We start from the raw sequence: 20,472 nt of genomic DNA, 5'->3' as shown, positions 1-20,472 counted from the left end.
GATTTCCAAGGTATAATCGAAACAGCTGTCGCCTTGTCCGTTCTGATGTTACGTTGTTTAATTTTTTCCCAAATTATTAAATAAATTATAAAATTAAAAATTGCTCGAAATAAATGTTCATCATTTAAAGCAATACGGGCAATCCCCGACTAATTCATATAAAGATACAACATTTGGTTAATTCGTTGTAGTTCTATAAATAGAACAAAAACAGCAAAATACCAAGTTTCTATGAAACCGCTTTACAAACATTCATAACTTCAACACATAACTACATACGAATTATGTGATGTGTGGAAGACAATATACGCGAAAGAAGGCAATTGGGAAAAACTTTACAACAACTAAGGCATGACGTAGCTGAATGCATTTGTAACCATTTCAACTATCGTAGGAGTGCGAGTTCGAATCCCACTCCCGGAAGAAAAGGCTTTGAAGAGATTTACAAAGTATAATCGAAACAGTTGTCGCTTTGTCCGTCCTGATGTCACGTTGTTTAAATTTTTCCCAAATTATTAAATAAATTATAAAATTAAAAATTGCTTGAAATAAATGTTCATGCATTTAAAGCAATGCGGGCAATCCCCGATTAATTCATATAAAGAGACAACATTTGGTTATTTCGTTGTAGTTCTATAAATAGAACAAAAACAGCAAAATACCACGTTTCTATGAAACCGCCTTACAAACATGCATAACCTCAACACATAACTACATACGAATTATGTGATGTGTGGAAGATAATATATGCGAAAGAAGGCAATTGGGAAAACCTTTACAACAACTAAGGCACGTCGTAGCTGAATGCGTTTGTAACCATTTCAACTATCGTAGGATTGCGGGTTCGACTCCCACTCCCGGGAGAAAAGGCTTTGAAGAGATTTACAAGGTATAATCGAAAGAGCTGTCGCCTTGTCCGTCCTGATGCCACGTTGTTTAAATTTTTCCCAAATTATTAAATAAATTATAAACATAAAAATTGCTTGAAATAAATGTTCATACATTTAAAGCAATGCGGTCAATCCCCTATTAGTTCATATAAAGAGACAACATTTGGTTAATTCGTTGTAGTTCTATAAATAGAACAAAAACAGCAAAATACCAAGTTTCTATGAAACCGCCTTACAAACATGCATAAATTCAACACATAGCTACACACGAATTATGTGATGTGTGGAAGACAATATACGCGAAAGAAGGCAATTGGGAAAAACTTTACAACAACTAAGGCATGACGTAGCTGAATGCATTTGTAACCATTTCAACTATCGTAGGAGTGCGAGTTCGAATCCCACTCCCGGAAGAAAAGGCTTTGAAGAGATTTACAAAGTATAATCGAAACAGTTGTCGCTTTGTCCGTCCTGATGTCACGTTGTTTAAATTTTTCCCAAATTATTAAATAAATTATAAAATTAAAAATTGCTTGAAATAAATGTTCATGCATTTAAAGCAATGCGGGCAATCCCCGATTAATTCATATAAAGAGACAACATTTGGTTATTTCGTTGTAGTTCTATAAATAGAACAAAAACAGCAAAATACCACGTTTCTATGAAACCGCCTTACAAACATGCATAACCTCAACACATAACTACATACGAATTATGTGATGTGTGGAAGATAATATATGCGAAAGAAGGCAATTGGGAAAACCTTTACAACAACTAAGGCACGTCGTAGCTGAATGCGTTTGTAACCATTTCAACTATCGTAGGATTGCGGGTTCGACTCCCACTCCCGGGAGAAAAGGCTTTGAAGAGATTTAAAAAGTATAATCGAAACAGCTGTCGCCTTGTCCGTCCTGATGTCACGTTGTTTAAATTTTTCCCAAATTATTAAATAAATTATAAAATTAAAAATTGCTTGAAATAAATATTCATACATTTAAAGCAATACGGGCAATCCCCGATTAATTCATATAAAGAGACAACATTTGGTTAATTCGTTGTAGTTCTATAAATAGAACAAAAACAGCAAAATACCAAGTTTCTATGAAACTTCAACACATAACTACATACGAATTATGTGATGTGTGGAAGATAAAATATGCGATAGAAGGCATTTGGGAAAAACTCCACAACAACTAAGGCATGTCGTAGCTGAATGCGTTGTAACCATTTCAACTATCGTAGGAGTGCGGGTTCGACTCCCACTCCCGGGAGAAAAGGCTTTGAAGAGATTTACAAGGTATAATCGAAACAGCTGTCGCCTTGTCCGTCCTGATGTCAAGTTGTTTAAATTTTTCCCAAATTATTAAATAAATTATAAAATTAAAAATTGCTTGAAATATATGTTCATACATTTAAAGCAATACGGGCAATCCCCGATTAATTCATATAAAGAGACAACATTTGGTTAATTCATTGTAGTTCTATAAATAGAACAAAAACAGCAAAATACCAAGTTTCTATCAAACCGCCTTATAAACATGCATAACTCGAACACATAACTACATACGAATTATGTGATGTGTGGAAGATAATATATGCGAAAGAAGGCAATTGGGAAAACCTTTACAACAACTAAGGCACGTCGTAGCTGAATGCGTTTGTAACCATTTCAACTATCGTAGGATTGCGGGTTCGACTCCCACTCCCGGGAGAAAAGGCTTTGAAGAGATTTAAAAAGTATAATCGAAACAGCTGTCGCCTTGTCCGTCCTAATGTCACGTTGTTTAAATTTTTCCCAAATTATTAAATGGAATATATTTTAATTTACATATACATTTATAAATAAATACTGCAATGCAAAAAAAATCATTGTAATAATTTTAAAAAAAGTATAATCTGTAGGTATTCCCGGTAGAAAGTCGTGTCCTACCGTTCCCATAGGCGAACAAAGAGGATCTGTCCGACAGTGCCCGCAGGGGTACAAAGAGGGCGCGTCGAATAGTACCCGTAAGGGTTTAGCGGAGAGTAGAAAAAGGAGCTGTCCAACAATACCCGTAGGGGTACAAAGAGGGCGTGGCGAACAGTACCAAAAGGGATCTGTCCGACAGTACCCGTAGGGGTATAAAAAGGACCAGTCCGACAATACCCGTTCAGGCATAAACAGGTACAATTGGTCTCTCTGTAGGACATGCTAAAACAAGTGGGATCACTCCAACCCATATAAAGAGTTCAGAACTGGCTATAGTCGCATATTCCTTTGCGACTCATCCCGGATTCATCCTAGACTAATCACATTTTTTGCAGGGTATGTCATTTAATTCAGTGAACAGTTCCGCAAAATTTTCAACACACAATGATTGTGGAGGCAACAACAATTTCTTTATTGTTCGCACCCCTTTCATGGCAAATCTCTGGTTCTATTTACGTTTGACGTTTCTACATTTGCACGCGTCGAAACCTCACTTGTAGTTTGGTCATCAAACCATTGTAAATGCTGCAAATCTTTCATACCTGTAAGACCAATTTTGTTAGCAATTTCTTCTTCAACCACTGTTTACTTTAGCACCGTTGTTAAGGCGGTTTACCTGATGCAGTGGACTGTAAGCGGGTAGCGGCTTACTAATTCCAATTGAATAAATGAATGCGTGAATGAACGTGATGTACATTTAATTGTACTAACTAATTATATTTCTTAAGATTTATCAAACTGGTTAGAGCACAGAGTTTTTGCTGGCGGTAGTTGCACGGATGTAAGAAGTATAATAATGACAACGAACAAAGATATAAGCAAATGTCAAATATATGATTTCATGCTTGCGCATTAACCCCTGTAGGAACTAAAATATAACATTACAGATATGCAGTTATGAACTCAACATACCGCCGCCCTTGAACTATCGATGAAATATGATACGTTGAAAATTAATCTTATACTAGGTTCAAACAGACACCAAATTGGCAATTTATACTATTTGGGCAATTTATTACGCAATTTGTCATATAATAAATTGTAATAATAAATTGCCAATTTAAAAAAAATTGCGTAATAAATTGTTTCAAACTGCAAATGCAACATTGTAAAGTGTGTTTATTGAGTATATTTTAACGTCAGTTACGCATGGTTGAACTATGTGGTTGGCTCATCTTATCAGCTGATTTTATGTCTTTCATTTCACTGGAGTAGGGATTGTCAAAAGAAGATGGCAAACCCAAATTGAAACCAAAACATTGAACACATTTTCTTACAACACACAAAAATTTCAAAGTTTTGTGTTTTCATACCATTTCATTCGCCTAATAATGTGCGTGTTAATTTTGACAGTCTGAACAAAGGTATGTCTTGCTGTAGAGATGAGCCAACCAGCTATCAAATTACTACTGTGTAAGCTAAATCGAGTAGTATGAACAGCACTCAATTCAAATCGAAATTTCCTCAAATTGTTTTTCTGTTTGAACATAGTATTAGCTTAGTTTACAAGGAATATTGAAAATTCAATTAAAATTATTAAACAGCGAAATTGCAAAATTCATTACTTCGATTATTTAACAAATTTAAGCATAGAAAATTCAATCATTTCTCAGATGATATACATACATACATATGTATGTAATGAGTATTTATGGTTTACTTTGATTCTTATTCATAAAATTGAAAAAAGTAAAATTTAAGTTCTCAAAGTTAGAATTCATTATCTCGGCTTCCCTTGAGTGCGTCATCGTGGGTATCCTATTTGCTTGGTTCTTCCTTCAAAGGTAAAGTAGCTTTCAAATGCGAAATACATATAATATGTATACGTTTATGAAGTGATGTGAAAAACGTTATGTGAGCAGTTGTACTGTATAAAAATAAAATTTTTTGCAGAATTTGTATATTATTGTTGATGTGTTGCAACAGGCTTGTCGCAAAATAGATCTCCCCTGGCAGGTAGCAAGCATAGCTTAGCGATCGGCTGCACTATTTCTCCATTCGCTGTCTTCAGAGTAACTACTCGAACTTGACCGTTAGCACCTGGATGACACTGTGTTACTCGACCAAGTGTCCACTTACTAGGAAGGTTGGACTCGTTGCACACAGTTACGATGTCTCCTTGTTGTAGGTTTGGTGAAGACCGAAACCATCTCGTGCGCCGTTGCAAGGTGATAAGATATTTGTTGTGCCAGCGCCGCCAGAAGTGCTACCTCATTGCAGAGATTAGCTGCCATCTTTGGTGTACACTTCCAGAGAACCCTTGACCCTCAGGCTCTGGAAGTGATTTTAGTGGTTCTCCCACAAGGAAGGGTCCGGGTATAAGGACTTCCAAGTCGCTAGGATGCGTAGAGTTTTCACGTAGAGGGCGAGAATTTACGCATGCCTCAACTTCTGTTAAAAGCGTACTGAATTATTCATACGATAATAAAGTGTCACCCAAAACGCGCTTCAAATGGTATTTTATTCGTTTGATCCCAGCCTCCCAGTAGCCACCCATATGTAGAGTGTTGGAAGGATTGAATCGCCATTCAATGGCTGAACTTGCAAAAAATGTTTGTATCTTGTCGTCTTTCAAGCACAACTCGTATTGTTTACGCAACTCCTTTTCAGCACCGTCAAAATTCGTACCGTTGTCGGAAAGCATAACTTTACAAAGCCTTCGGCAGTTGACAAACCTCTTTAGCGCGTTGAGAAAAGACGAACTGGAAAGATCCTCGACGAGATCGAGGTGCATTGCGCCAGTCGCCATACAAATAAATGAGGAGATATACCCCTTCGTGGATTTTGCCCCCCTCCCATGTGTAAATTTTAGCAAATAAGGGCCTGCGAAATCTCCAGCGGTATGCGTAAATCAGAGGACGTAAATCGTGCACACCGAAGAAAGCTCGCCCGTTGATTGTGTAGCAAGACTTCGATTTAGGCGAGTGCATTTGACGCACTTGTGATAGATATTGCGTACTAAGCTTCGAGCACCGACAACCCAATATCGACGTTGTAACACAGTTTGGATTATGCGAGGCCCAGCATGCAATGTAAAATGATGTATATCGGAGATAATTAATTTTGCCAACGGTGAATCTTTAGGTAATATGCAAGGGTGTTTTGCGTCGTAAGTAACGTTTGCCGATTTAAGCCGACCTCCTACCCGAAGAATACCACGTTGATCGAGAAAGGGCTGCAAACGTAAAAGGCTACTTCGCAGCGGGATATGTTTATTTTTTGCACAAAGGGCGAATTCATTGCCAAAATAAAATTGTTGCGTATATTTGGTCAAGCGATGTCCTGCCTCTGATACTTCGTAGCAACTCAGACGTCCACTCAGTTTCATGAAGCGTAGCTTGTTTGCACGCGAATTGCTAAAGGGTCAGTTATACTTACATAGCATAGCAGGACACAGCATCATTGCTCTCACAAACAATATCTGTTCAATGAGATTTGCGTGTACTTGATTAGACTCTGCAGTGCATTGCATGGAAGTCTGTTAAATTTTGATTTTCATGTATGTGCTATGCGCGCGACACTCTCACTCCCGTGCTGTTAATATTGTTATTGCAAAGAGTAGAAAATGAGCATCACTCTCAGAGTGGCACATATTGCTTGCTTGTGGTTGTGTATGTATTACATACAAACTTTATTTGTGTGTGTGCTTGCCCTTGTCAGCGATAGCGTACATAGAGCTACGTAAAGTATAATCACGTTTATGTTTCACATGCTATGTACTGTTTTGTTATGCAATGCACTGTAATTATAACTGACCCTTAATAAACCTCAGGACATAAGCTACGATTCTGCGAAGCTTCGAGAACGATGAATATTTCGTGAGTATCTTCCATTGATTAATGGAGCTTAAAACGTGAGAGTGCACCTTCTTTCGCAAACCTATGTCGGTCGTATACAGCTTCGAAGAAGTTTGGGTTTGAAACGGTTCTGCCACCTTCAAAAAGTCTGGACCGGACCACCAAAGCTCGTGACCCAATAGATCGACCGGTGAGATTCCTCTTGACGCACAATCCGCGGGATTTTGTTCCGAGCGCACATGATTCCAACAATCAGGTGCGAGAGTCTCCTGTATATCTGCGACGCGATTGGCAACAAGCGTTTTCCATCGACTAAGATTCCAACCTCGCTGGCGTTATCGTCGAATCGGTTCACGAAAAAAAAGGGATATGATATGTTGTACCAACTATTCAATACACTTTTAATAACTTTGCCGCGAGGTGAGCACCACACAATTCCAATCGCGGTAATGTGGTCGTTTTGATTGGCGCCACCTTAGTCTTTGAGGAGACTAATGCTACAAAGACTTTACCATCGTTGTAGACGGTGCGCGCATACATTACAGCGGCATATGCTCACTAAGACACATCAAAGACGTGCAGTTCGGAAAAAGATTCATTGACTCCAGAGACGAGCCAGCGGTCAACTCTCACATTGGCTAGCGATTCTAATTGTAAACGGTGTTCATTCCAAGGTCTTGCGATTTCATATGGTACCAAGTCGTCCCAACCAACTTCAGCGCGCCATATGTCTTGGAACCACATCTTCGACTTGACTATCACCGGAGCGAGTCACCCGAGAGGGTCGAATAATGTGCTAGCGTCAGCAAGGAATGCTCTCTTTGTTAAAACGACATGAGGTTTTCATAAATTAACTGCAAACGTAATGTAGTCTTCCTCAGTATTCCAAACGGTTCCCAATGCACTGACGTTTTTGTGATCGACGATGTAATGCGAAATAGGCTGAGATATGTTTGAAATATTCTCCCTAATCTCCGCGCATTTCGTGGCCCATTTCCGCAGCTCGAAACGACCCTCTTCAAGAATTGTGGATACGTTCTGATGTATGACTTTTAAGTCATCACTGCAGAATGCACCTGTCAGCAGATCATCCATGTAGAAATCCTGCGTGATTGCAGAAATGGCTAGGTTGCATGAGTTGGAAGAATCCTTAGCTGTTTGTTGTAACGATCCAACGGCTAAGTGATATGCAGCCGCAACACCATATGTTACGCATACCATCCGATAGTTCTTTATAGGCGAGTTGGAATCGAAGCGCCACACAATGCGCTTAAGATCTACGTGCTTCTTATCGACGCAAACTTGGCGGTACATTTTTGCTATGTCCGCAGTAATTGAATAGCGGTGTGTTCTAAATCACATCAATATCTAATGCAGATCTTGCTGAAGTTGTGGCCCGACATACAATGCGTCATTCAAAGAATTGCCAGATGAAGTCTTGGCAGACACGTTAAAAACAACCCTTAGTTTCGTGGTGATGCTCGATTCCTTTAAGACGGGATGGTGCGGCATGTAATATGCATCCTTGGTAGGTTCAAGCGCAACTACAATATGATTCATCTCAAGCAACTCGTTCATAAAATCGTTGTAATGCAACCGTAAAGCATTGTCCTTGGAAAATCTACGCTCGATTCGCAACATATTGCGGATGGCGAATTCTCGCGATTCGCCCAGTATAACATTGGGTTTTAGCGGTAGTTCAACTACAAACCTCCCATCAGAAGTGCGGTGATGCGTGGTTTCTAAATGCTCTTCACAGATGTGTTCTTCATATGTGAAATGCGATTTGCGTGGCGCTCTTTCAATTTGCACGTCGCAGTGCAGCAATCCATCCTAATTAACACGCCGATGCGGCCAGGCTTCATATATTGAGGATCAGATCTTGAATGTACGACCAATTCGTGAAGTTAATTGGATGAGTTGGCAGCTCAGATGTAATTTTTGGTAAAATAAAAGTGCTAATAGCATAAATTTTATTGGAATAATGAGAAGCAAGCGATAAAGCAGTTTCGCCCCTGCAGCAGCACCTTGAGCTGAACCGATACCAGTTACCGTTACGTTGGAAGATATGCGTGGTAACCCCAAGCATTGTACACATGACTCTGTAACGAAGGATGCGTGCGATCCTGCATCAAACAAAAGGCGAGCAGTTTGCCAAAGATCTGCGCAATCCCGAACCCTAACTAGAGCTAAGAGGGCTGTTTTCGGCGGAGTGGGTAGCGGATGAGAACTCCTGCAGGACGAGACACAAGGAGCAGCAGTATTTTTAGCTATTTCTGCGTTCGAAACTTCGAGTACAGGAGTATTGACAAGGGCGGTATTTGCGGCGGTACGGTTAGCTTCGGGTGAACCTATAGCATTTTGAAGCAGGGTGTGGTGACGTTGATGGCATACGCGACATGAAGACGAGCTGTTACAATTATTTTTGTAATGCCCCGTACTAAGGCAGTTTGTGCATCCTTTAGTGTCTTTAATGAACTTGGATTTAGCTGATGGATCCAAATTCCGAAACGTTTCGCAAGCGTAAATTTTGTGTGAAGCGTTGCAATAGTTACAACGCGCGTGCTCTGGCTTTGATAGCGTGCGAAACGACTTGGTTGCTTTGCCGACAGCTTTCGGCTTGGCTGCCGACGATTGAGTTGGAGGTGTGATGAGCATCGATAAAGCACGACACCTTACTTCTAGAAATATCGTGAGCTGCTCGAAAGTAGGAGGCTCATCGCTGATGAGTGAAAACTCCCATTGCTTGCGCGTTTCAAACGCGAGTTTGCTTACAACTTTGTAGACTAACCAATCATCCCAAAAGCCTATAGGACGCCCTAATGCCTTAAGTCCTCGTATATGCTGTTGAAGCGCGTTGAGAACGCTCTTGATGGAGTCGGCGGTGTCGTTTGTAGTTTTGGGATTCTGTGATATCTCGCATTACCTAATAATGCGACTTAAGAAGTTTCCACGCCTCTGTATAATTTGCATCGCTTATCTTAAACCCACTGACTACACTAAGAGCAGGTACGGAGATAATGGAGTTTTTGAGCGCCCTACAAGGAACAGTTAACGTCCACCAAGGAGGTAAAAGCGTCATAAATAGCGACCCATTCTGCGGAATCACCCGCGAAAGTTGGGAGATCCATTTTTGGCAAACGAATCAATGCTGATACATGAGCATTTTCTGATGAATGTGGGGGTTGGCTTGGTGAACTAACACTGCATTTCTGCACTCTCCAAAAGTTTGCCAAGGCTGTAGCATAATAGGTATCTGCCTGTATGCGTACTTCTTCTACCGCGACATTTTCGACTCCACAAGACTTTTCAACTTCGTCTTGCTCTACATTGCAGCGCACCCATTGTTCGTTAAGTATCACCAAATAACTTTCGACATTCTCAATGTCCGACAAAAATGTATTGTCATTGCTCTTTACCATACACCTTTTAATTGCATTAAGTGCAGTCACGGGTTTTCACATATTTCGACATGTTGCAAGTTATTTTCTTAAGGTTAAACAAGGGCTGGTTAGTATAGTGTTAACTACTTTGTACTCTTTACTTTAATTTTTAAAATAATTTTAATTGAGTTTTCGTGTTAACTTAAAATTTTGAATAACTTCAAAAACAGAAAATTCTAATTAGTTGGAAAATATCTAAACTCAAAAATAAACAAAAATAAATTTTTATACTTCAAATAAATAAAATAATATTTTTAAAAAATAAATATTTAAATATTTGGTTAACCACCAAATATATTGGCGATTCTACCAACGGACCTAATTTTTAAATCGATATTTGATACAAATGCTGAATGTGGCGCTTTACGTATCACAGAGCTACTGAACAATGCAATATCACAAATAGAAGTGCAACTAAGTGACGTGCTACCAAAAAAAAAAAAAAAAAAGTTTTATTCAGTTGTCTGAACCAATTGCAGACTATCAACCGGTTTCGGCAAATGTGCACACGATCCAATACAAAAATGCGTGAACTGATTTCTCAAAGAAAAGCTAAATCAAAAATATCTACAAGAATTAGTGAAGATTAAATAGTGAATTCTTAACCGAAATTTATCTTAAAATAACTCTAAAATTGTGCACAAATATCTTTAAATATTTATATGAAGTGAACTAAAGAAGTTATTATAATAAAACAAACATCCAAATTAAAAAATTTAGTATACAAAGATATAAACTATGAACAAAGAAACAAATATAAATAAACTATCTACGTAAATACAAATATTAAAAACTTTATTATCTATATTTAAACTCTTAAAATTTAACTAAATACTTAAAAATTAAAAACTATTTATAATTGAGTTTTCCACTTCACTACAACAAGAGCTATTACAACAATTTTACGCAAAATACACACAAGAACGGATTTAAAGTATAAGACATCACGATGAAAATGATGAGATTTATAAAGAAAACAACAAAGCCATTGCATAAACAGCAACAGCAATGAATTTAATTTTTATCACGTCCAAAAACCGCATTTATTCCCTCAAAATCTCTAAAATCATCAATCAACTACTTATTAATTTTAATATTTTTTTATTAAATTTAATTTTATGTAAGTATAATTTTTATTTTAATATTAAATTAAAAATTTTTCAATTATAATTTAAATTAAAATTTTAAACCTTTTAAATTTTCAAATTTATTTTAAGATATTTTTATATTTTAACAATTTTAATATAAATTATTTAAATTTATTTTTTTTTTTATATAAAAATAAATATTTTATTTAAATTGTTAACTCCCTTTCCAAAAAATATTCTTTAATATTTTCTAATTTTCAAATTTTTCATTTAATTTTTTTTTTTTTTTTTATATGGTTCTACGTTCACCAATACGAACCCGTAATTTTACAAATTCGGAAAATCAAAACAACAACTATACAAATAACACAATGACTCAAAATATAACTCAAAATTCTAACATTAATACAACACAAAACAACATCTCTAATACAACACAAAATACTTCAACACAAGATAACTTTACAAATTTTCCTTCTACTAAATCTATTAAATTACCACAATTTTGGCAAGATTGTCCTGATGCCTGGTTTTTGCTTGTTGAAGGACAATTTGAAATTAACAATATCAATGATGATAATTTAAAATTTCAAAATATTCTAATTACTCTTCAACGAGATACTATATCTAAAATTTTAGATGTTATTAACCCTCCTCCTCTTTTTAATAAATATGATACAATCAAAAAAATTCTATGTGAAAGATTTTCTCTTAGCGAAGAAAAACGATTAGAACAATTGTTTTCAAAAACTGAACTTGGTGATCGTTCACCATCTGAATTATTCAGATTTATGAAATCACTTATAGGTTCTGACTCCATAGTTAGTCAAGAATTACTCTTTAAATTGTGGATTCATAAATTACCACAAGAAATACAAATTCATTTGACTTCCAATAATAATCAAAACAGAGATGAAATTATTATTTTAGCTGACAAACTTTTTGATTTAATCAATAAACCTCATTCTTCCAAATCTCCTGTAGTCTCAAGTATAAATAATAATATTTTAGAACAATGCGTTAAAAATTTAACTGAATTAACCACGGCTATTTTTCAAAATTTAAATAAAATTTCTAATGATATTAATCAATTACAAATCCGTTCAAGATCTAAAGATAGAAATAGATCTAAATCTCGAAATTTTTCAGGATCAAGAAATTTTTCAAACAATCGTAATTTTAATTCACAAACAACTATTTGTTGGTATCACAAAAAATTTAAGAATAACGCTCTCAAATGTATACCCCCATGCAATTTTAATAAAAATCATAATTCAAATTCCGAACAAAATTTAAACTGAAAGGATCCATTATGACGGTGACGGATAATGGAACTATTATTAAACCTACTCGTCGCCTCTTCATATTTGATAAATTCAATAAACTTAATTTTTTTATCGATACCGGTGCAGTTGTATCAGTTATTCCTTTTTCTAAATTTAAAATTTATAAAAGAAATTCTGATCTTACTTTAACTGCAGCAAACGGTTCTTCAATTGAAACTTTCGGTACAAAACTACTTAAAATTGATTTAGGTTTAAGAAGAGATTTTGAATTTCCATTCATTATTGCGAATATTGATACACCAATTTTAGGAGCAAACTTTTTAGAAAAATTCGGAATTATTGTCAATATTAAAAATAAAGAAATAATTGATTCTACTACAAAAATTAAAGTTGCTGGATCTTCTGGATTTTCTGATATTTTCTCACTCAAAATTCCTATTGTCGAAAATAAGTTTTCAAAATTACTTAATGAATTTCCATCTATTACCTGCGAACCAGATTATACTAAAAAAGTTAAACACCATACGGTTCACAGGATAGAAACAAAAGGTATTTTACCATTTTCGAAACCCAGACGTCTTGATCCAATCAAACTTAAAATTGCTAAAGCTGAATTTGAATTTTTAGTTAAAACGGGTATATGCAGACCCTCAAATTCTCCTATTGCATCTCCACTTCATCTCGTTCCTAAAAAAGAACCAAACGATTGGAGACCTTGCGGAGACTATCGAAGACTTAATTTTATTACTACACCAGATCGGTATCCTTTACCACATATTCACGATTTAACAATTGATTTAAAAAACAAACAATTTTTTTCCAAAATTGATCTTGTGCGTGCTTACCACCAAATTCCAATGGCAGAAGAAGACATTCATAAAACTGCAATAACTACCCCTTTTGGAATGTTTGAATTCGTAAGAATGCCTTTCGGTTTACGAAACAGTGCTCAAACTTTCCAACGCTTTATTAATGAAGTATTTTCTGATTTCGATTTTGTATTTACATACATTGATGACATTCTTATTGCCAGTGATAATGAAGATCAACATATAAATCATTTAAAATCAGTTTTCAAAAGACTTGAAGAATATAATTTAAATATTAAACCTTCAAAATGTACTCTCGGTGTAAATAAATTAAATTTCTTAAGTTACGAAATTTCTGGCGAAGGTATTAAACCATCTTTAGATAGAATTGAAATCATAACAAATTTTGAAAAACCAATTTCTATAAATAAATTACAAAAATTTTTAGGTATGATAAATTACTATCACAGATATATTAAAATGTTAGCAACAGAACTTAGTCCTCTGCATGAAATGTTAACACATGCAATTAAAAACAAACTCAAACAATTAAATTGGACAAATGAAACCACAACAGCTTTCGAAAATGTTAAAAAACTTTTTGCTAAAAATACTTTACTTACACATTTCGACAAAAATGGTACTTTATCATTAGCAGTAGATGCATCAAATGTTGCTATTGGAGCAGTTCTTCAACAAACTAGCAATAATATACTAGAACCCTTAGCTTATTTTTCAAGAAAATTAACTACAACAGAAACTAAATATTCAACATTTGATCGTGAACTTTTGGCAATTTATAATTCAATTAAACATTTTAAACATTTTCTTGAAGGTAGAACTTTTACAATTTATACTGATCATAAACCTTTAATTCATGTTCTAAATTCTAAAGTAGATAGATCTCCTCGTCAACTACGTCATCTTGAATATATTGCTCAATTTACAAATGATATTCAATATATACGTGGAAAAGACAACATAGTTGCCGACACACTTTCCCGTATTCCAGAAATAAATGCAATTTCAACTCAAGATATAAATTTAGAAACTTTATATAAAGAACAACAAACTGATACATTTTTACAAAAAACCATTTCTGATCAAAATTCTAAAAATAATTTAAAGGAAATTCATATTCCAATTATTAATTTAAATATATGGTGTGATGTTTCTCTACAACCTTTTCGACCTTATGTTCCACATTCTATGAGAAGAATTATATTTGACAAAATTCACTCATTATCTCATCCAAGTATAAGAACAACTAGAAAATTAATCCAAAATAAATATTATTGGCCTAACATGCGTAAAGAGATTAACGATTGGACTTCATCTTGCATCAATTGTCAAAAATCCAAAATTTCAAGACATACTAAATCTCCTATCCAAAAAATTCAAATACCATCAGGCCGTTTTGAACATATTCATATGGATATTGTTGGACCTCTTCCAGTTTCAAATGGAAATTATTATATTTTAACAATTATTGACAGATTTTCACGTTGGCCTGAAGCTTATCCGCTTAAAGATATTTCAACAAATACTATAGTAAAAACTTTTATTCAAAATTATATACCACGATTTGGTATACCATTAAATATTACAGTAGATCAAGGTTCACAATTCACCTCAAAATTTTTTACAGAATTAACTAAACTTTTAGGTTCTCATAAAATTCATACATCTCCTTACCATCCCCAAGCAAATGGCATGATAGAGAGATTTCACCGAACTTTAAAAGCAGCAATTATAGCATCAAACGACTCGGTTCATTGGTCTGACATTTTACCATTCATTCTACTTGGTTTACGAACTTCTATTAAAGAAGATTTAAAATGTTCATCTGCTGAACTTGTTTATGGCCAAACACTTAGAATACCTGGTGAATTAATTATTTCAAATAGTAATAAAGAACATGATTTTTCTAATGACGCTCTTTATAAAATAAGAGAATATTTTTCACTTGTTCGTTCTAAAGTTTTTCATCATAACAAAGAAAATGTTTTCGTTCCTAAACAATTAGAAAATTGTGAGTATGTTTTTGTTAAAGTTCTTCGTAAATCTAATTTAGAATCACCTTATGAAGGACCTTTTAAAGTTATCTCTAAGAAACATAAAACATTTACAATTCAATACAAAAATACTATTAAAAATATTTCAATTGATTTACTTAAACCAGCAAATATACTTATTAACACTAATTTAAATACAAATACATTAAACAACAAAAAACAAAAAAAGGTTACATTTAATATTAATTAATAATTTGTTTGTTTCAACTTTTCTTGGAGGGGGAGTAAATATAGTGTTAACTACTTTGTACTCTTTACTTTAATTTTTAAAATAATTTTAATTGAGTTTTCGTGTTAACTTAAAATTTTGAATAACTTCAAAAAAAGAAAATTCTAATTAGTTGGAAAATATCTAAACTCAAAAATAAACAAAAATAAATTTTTATACTTCAAATAAATAAAATAATATTTTTAAAAAATAAATATTTAAATATTTGGTTAACCACCAAAGTTAGTTTACAAATTGTAAGTAGTTATATATGAAAAATTACCGCGTAGAATTATAGTATGTAACAGTTTTATTAGTTGTAATAAATTCGTAGAATTATAAGAAGCCAATATGTTTTAATACATACGTGAATGGTTTGTTGTTCTTGTAATATGCGGAACCAGCAGCGTAGCGAGTTAGCGAAATATTCTGGCAATTATGTTGTAAATGCCGTGTTTCAAATTTGCAGGTTATGTTGCGATGATTTTCTTCAGATTTTGAAGCAAATGTTGTATAATGCGGTGCTTTAAATTTGCAGGTAATGATTGCGCTTATTTTATTCAGAATTTGAAGCAAATGCTGTATAATGCGGTGAGAGATATCCGGTTCGAAGGACCAAAAAATGTTGAGGCGGTTTACCTGATGCAGTGGACTGTATGCGGGTAGCGGCTTATTAATTCCAATTGAATAAATGAATGCGTGAATGACGTGACGTACATTTAATTGTGCTAACTAATTATATTTATTAAGATTTATCAAACTGGTTAGAGCACAGAGTTTTTGCTGGCTGTAGTTGCACGGATATAAGAAGTAAAATAATGACAACGAAAAAAGATATAAGCAAATGTCAAACATATGATTTCATGCTTGCGCATTAACCCTAAAATATAACATTACAGATATGCAGTTATGAACTCAACAACCGTCATCTATAAATGCAATTATCTGCATACTTACTTTTGGTCCTTGTAAATTTACGGATAACAATTTCAACAAATTTTTGTTTACATTTGTTGCATTTGCTTTTTTACTACTTTCATTCGCTGAAGAAGTATTCTCATCATTTATAAGCAAACGAAAAGCGCCTACTGTGGCAACAGCTAACAAAGCAGGCGCTGTGCTGCCGGTATTGTAATTTTTAGCGATCTCATTATGCAACAATTCGTTGTGGTACTTTTGGCATTGCATTACACTGCATGATCGACGATGCGGACAGTTGTGTACATTGTGGCCTGTGAAAAGCACTCTTGACTTGATACGAAACTTTCATTCTCTCTCAATTCATTTCCAGGAAAGGGGCTAGAAATCAGATGTCTGTTCATTCAATTGTAAACAAAAGTTCATTCGTTTCCAAGAATGTGGCTTGAAATCAGATAGCTATAGAGTTGCCTAAAATACGCAAAAAAAATTCTCCAAGAAATATGTTCGGTTTCATTATTTTCAAATAAATCAGCAAGTAAGCTGATAAAAACTTATTAAAATTTATAAAAAAGGTAAAGTTTTGTAGAAATATTTTGTGGTAGATAAGTGAAAAAATATGAAATAATATATTTCAATTGCGTTGCTTTGCTTTGTTGCTCTGGCACCGCCATAAGATAACAATAAGCGGCTAGCCCCTTTTTTCACTTTGATGCGACCAAAACGTTTATGTACATACATATGTATATCCACATACAATAAAAAACGCAAAAAATGTATATGAAATTACGAAATTATATCACTTGGTGAAGTATCTCCTTTGTCGTCCGCAAAAAGCTTTTAATTAAACATGTTGCGTTAACCTACCTACAATTTATCTAAGCTGCCAAAAATCGAATGTCGCAACGCTCCACAAAAACATGGCCTTTATGCATCCATTTACATCAATGCGAAGACTAAGAAGCTGACTTTTATATCAATCGGAAGTTGCTACCAAAACCCGTTTCGTGTGCAGCCCTTCAATGAAAGGTGTTGTCACTGATAAATTTTCCACGGGTGAAAAGGAGTTAGTTTTTCTTCGGATTTGTAATCCTGACAAAAATTCGAGTTTTTTGATATCCCCGTTTGACAATCTTGAGTAAATTTTCGGTGAAAATCATAAATTAAACCTTTACCATGGAAAATACCCCAAAGTTATTCTGAAATTCCCAAATTTGATTTTGAGCATAATGGCATCTATGGCCGATGTTATAAAAAATGCAAATTTTCACGCGCTCTCAGAGAGCGAGAAGTTTCATATCAGGTCATCAGTGGTGAAAAGGCAACAAAAACAAAGTCGATTCTTTTTTACGATCTCCCATCGTTCATCGCATTCAGAATCTTGAAATTTTTGACATTGGTACAATCGGTGTCTGCCCTTACAAAATAAGCACTTAAATTTTTCTTCCGATACTGATAGGACCGGTTTTACGATTTTATTTGTGCTGGCCTGTGGTGAACTTAGTTCTGCTGCTTTAACAACGTATGTTGACATCTGTTGCAACCACGAACTGAATTCGGAAATCATTGGAAATTGTTTGTTTATTGTGAAAATATGACATGCCCATTCTCCACGTTTATAAAGTGGTAGTTTACTCACCAGTTCATCGAGCAATGTGGGGTTTGCCAGATGAGGTACGGCACTAGCGTTCTGAAGAAAGGCCACTAAATTTATAACCATTGAGATAAAGATGGCAATTTCATGAATTTTTCCACATGTAATTTAAGAAAATGATTTGGCCTTGGTCAACTGGCTACGAATGGGTATTTCGGGTCGTCGGAAGTGGAACTGCAACAACAAAATTGCTGCGGGGTAAATCAACAGGGATTTAACTTTTGCACGGGCATCTCCTTTAAGAGCTTGCTGCAGACGAAATAAATTCTCTGTATTGGTGTATGCGAACATATGTATTTGTTGTTTCGTTAAAGGCTACTATGAACATTGGCCACTCTTCTGGTGAGCCTGAAAACTGCGGCAAATCTTGTAATTTACGAGTAAAATGCTAAGTGTGCGATGGCATAAGCGTTGGATGCATAGTAAATTTTACCAAGTAGCGCAACTAACAGCTGATCGGTGAAGTTCGCACATTCACACGCACAGTTCTCGACTCAGTTTCAAAAAAAAAACTTTAGATTATTTAGCTTAAATTTTAAAGTGAGATAATCCTTACCAATTGATATATATATAGAATATATAAGGCGTTTTTGTTGTTATTAAAAGAATCTTTTTATTTATATTAAAGTTTTTATCATTTATTTTTGAACTTTATTTCAACAATTTCATGCGATTTTAAAGCATTTTCGAGCATATAAATACAACCATGTGCATATACGTTTTGACATTACATTTCATACACGTTCGTATTTGCCATTCTCATTTTTTCTAAATTCGTAAACAATGACTGCGGTTATTCTGTGTGAATTTTTGAAAAAAATGTATTATTTTCGTGAAATTTTATACTTAATCTGTGGTATTGTGGTGGTCAAAAAGCTTTTATGCAAAAATACCTAGCGTCACAACGCGACAATGTATTTCGTAATGTCGAAGTACTTATATGTATATGTATTTGATGTGGAAGCTTGCATTGGAGAACACGGTTGCCACTTCAGTCCATTCCCTTCCGCCCGTATATGGTCAACTGGTCCCTTTTCTCAATTTTGGTTCTTTTTCGGCACGGTTTTGGTACTTTTATTTCTTTTTCACTGAAACAAATATTCAAAACACTGCTAAAAAATTGCCGCAAATCTAATAATTTTCAATTTACTCCAATGGAATTCTTACCACGAAAATTGCTCTATAAATAAAATGTAGCAGACCAATGACATTTCACTTGGGAGATAATTTAGGCGAGGCATTAAAAATGAAGTGTTGAATTTTCGGACAAACACATTGTCATTTATTTTTTGATGAAACAACGCACTTATCAGAAAAAGACTTGTTTTAGTGTTTAGATATTTCGATCGGTATCCAATTATTATAAAGTTGAAACTTTTAAGACGCTTCATTATACTCAGTTGAGCAGAGCTCACAGAGTATATTAAGTTTGATTGGATAACAGTTGGTTGTACAGGTATAAAGGAATCGAGATAGATATAGACTTCCATATATCAAAATCATCAGGATCGAAAAAAAATTTGATTGAGCCACGTCCGTCCGTTAACACGATAACTTGAGTAAATTTTGAGGTATCTTGATGAAATTTGGTATGTAGGTTCCTGAGCAGTCATCTCAGATCGCTATTTAAAATGAACGATATCGGACTATAACCACGCCCACTTTTTCGATATCGAAAATTTCGAAAAACCGGAAAAGTGCAATAATTCATTACCAAAGACAGATAAAGAGATGGAATTTAGTAGGTGAGTTGAACTTATGATGCAGAATAGAAAATTAGTAAAATTTTGGACAATGGGCGTGGCACCGCCCACTTTTAAAAGAAGGAAATTTAAAATTTTGCAAGCTGTAATTTGGCAGTCGTTGAAAATATCATGATTAAATTTGGCAGGAACGTTACTCCTATATGTACGCTTAATAAAAATTAGCAAAATCGGAGAAGGACCACGCCCACTTTAAAAAAAAATTTTTTTTAAGTAAAATTTTAACAAAAAATTTAATATCTTTACAGTATATAAGTAAATTATGTCAACATTCAACTCCAGTAATGATATGGTGCAAAAAATACAAAAATAAAAGAAAATTTCAAAATGGGCGTGGCTCCACCCTTTTTCAGTTAATTTGTCTAGGATACTTTTAATGCCATAAGTCGAACAAAAATTTACCAATCGTTTTGAAATTTGGTAGGGGCATAGATTTTATGACGTAAACTGTTTTCTGGGCGAAGTCTGTTAAAGCCACGCCCAGTTTTTATACACAGTTGTCCTTCCGCATGGCCGCTAACACGATAACTAGAGCAATCGACATATCTTTACTGAACTTAGTTCACGTACTT

General features: G+C 34.7%; 1 protein-coding gene across 7 annotated transcripts in view; it reads right to left on the bottom strand.

Annotated features, from left to right (window-relative positions):
• Positions 1-20,472, bottom strand: part of acj6 (abnormal chemosensory protein 6) — a 1,105,866-nt gene that overhangs the window by 903,402 nt on the left and 181,992 nt on the right. The window lies entirely within an intron of this gene.

The sequence above is a fragment of the Eurosta solidaginis genome, chromosome 4 (genome assembly GCF_040869045.1).
Source record: "Eurosta solidaginis isolate ZX-2024a chromosome 4, ASM4086904v1, whole genome shotgun sequence".
Taxonomy (NCBI): Eukaryota; Metazoa; Arthropoda; class Insecta; order Diptera; family Tephritidae; genus Eurosta; species Eurosta solidaginis.
Note: the sequence above shows the minus strand (reverse complement) of the source record. Positions and strands in the feature narration are given on the sequence as shown.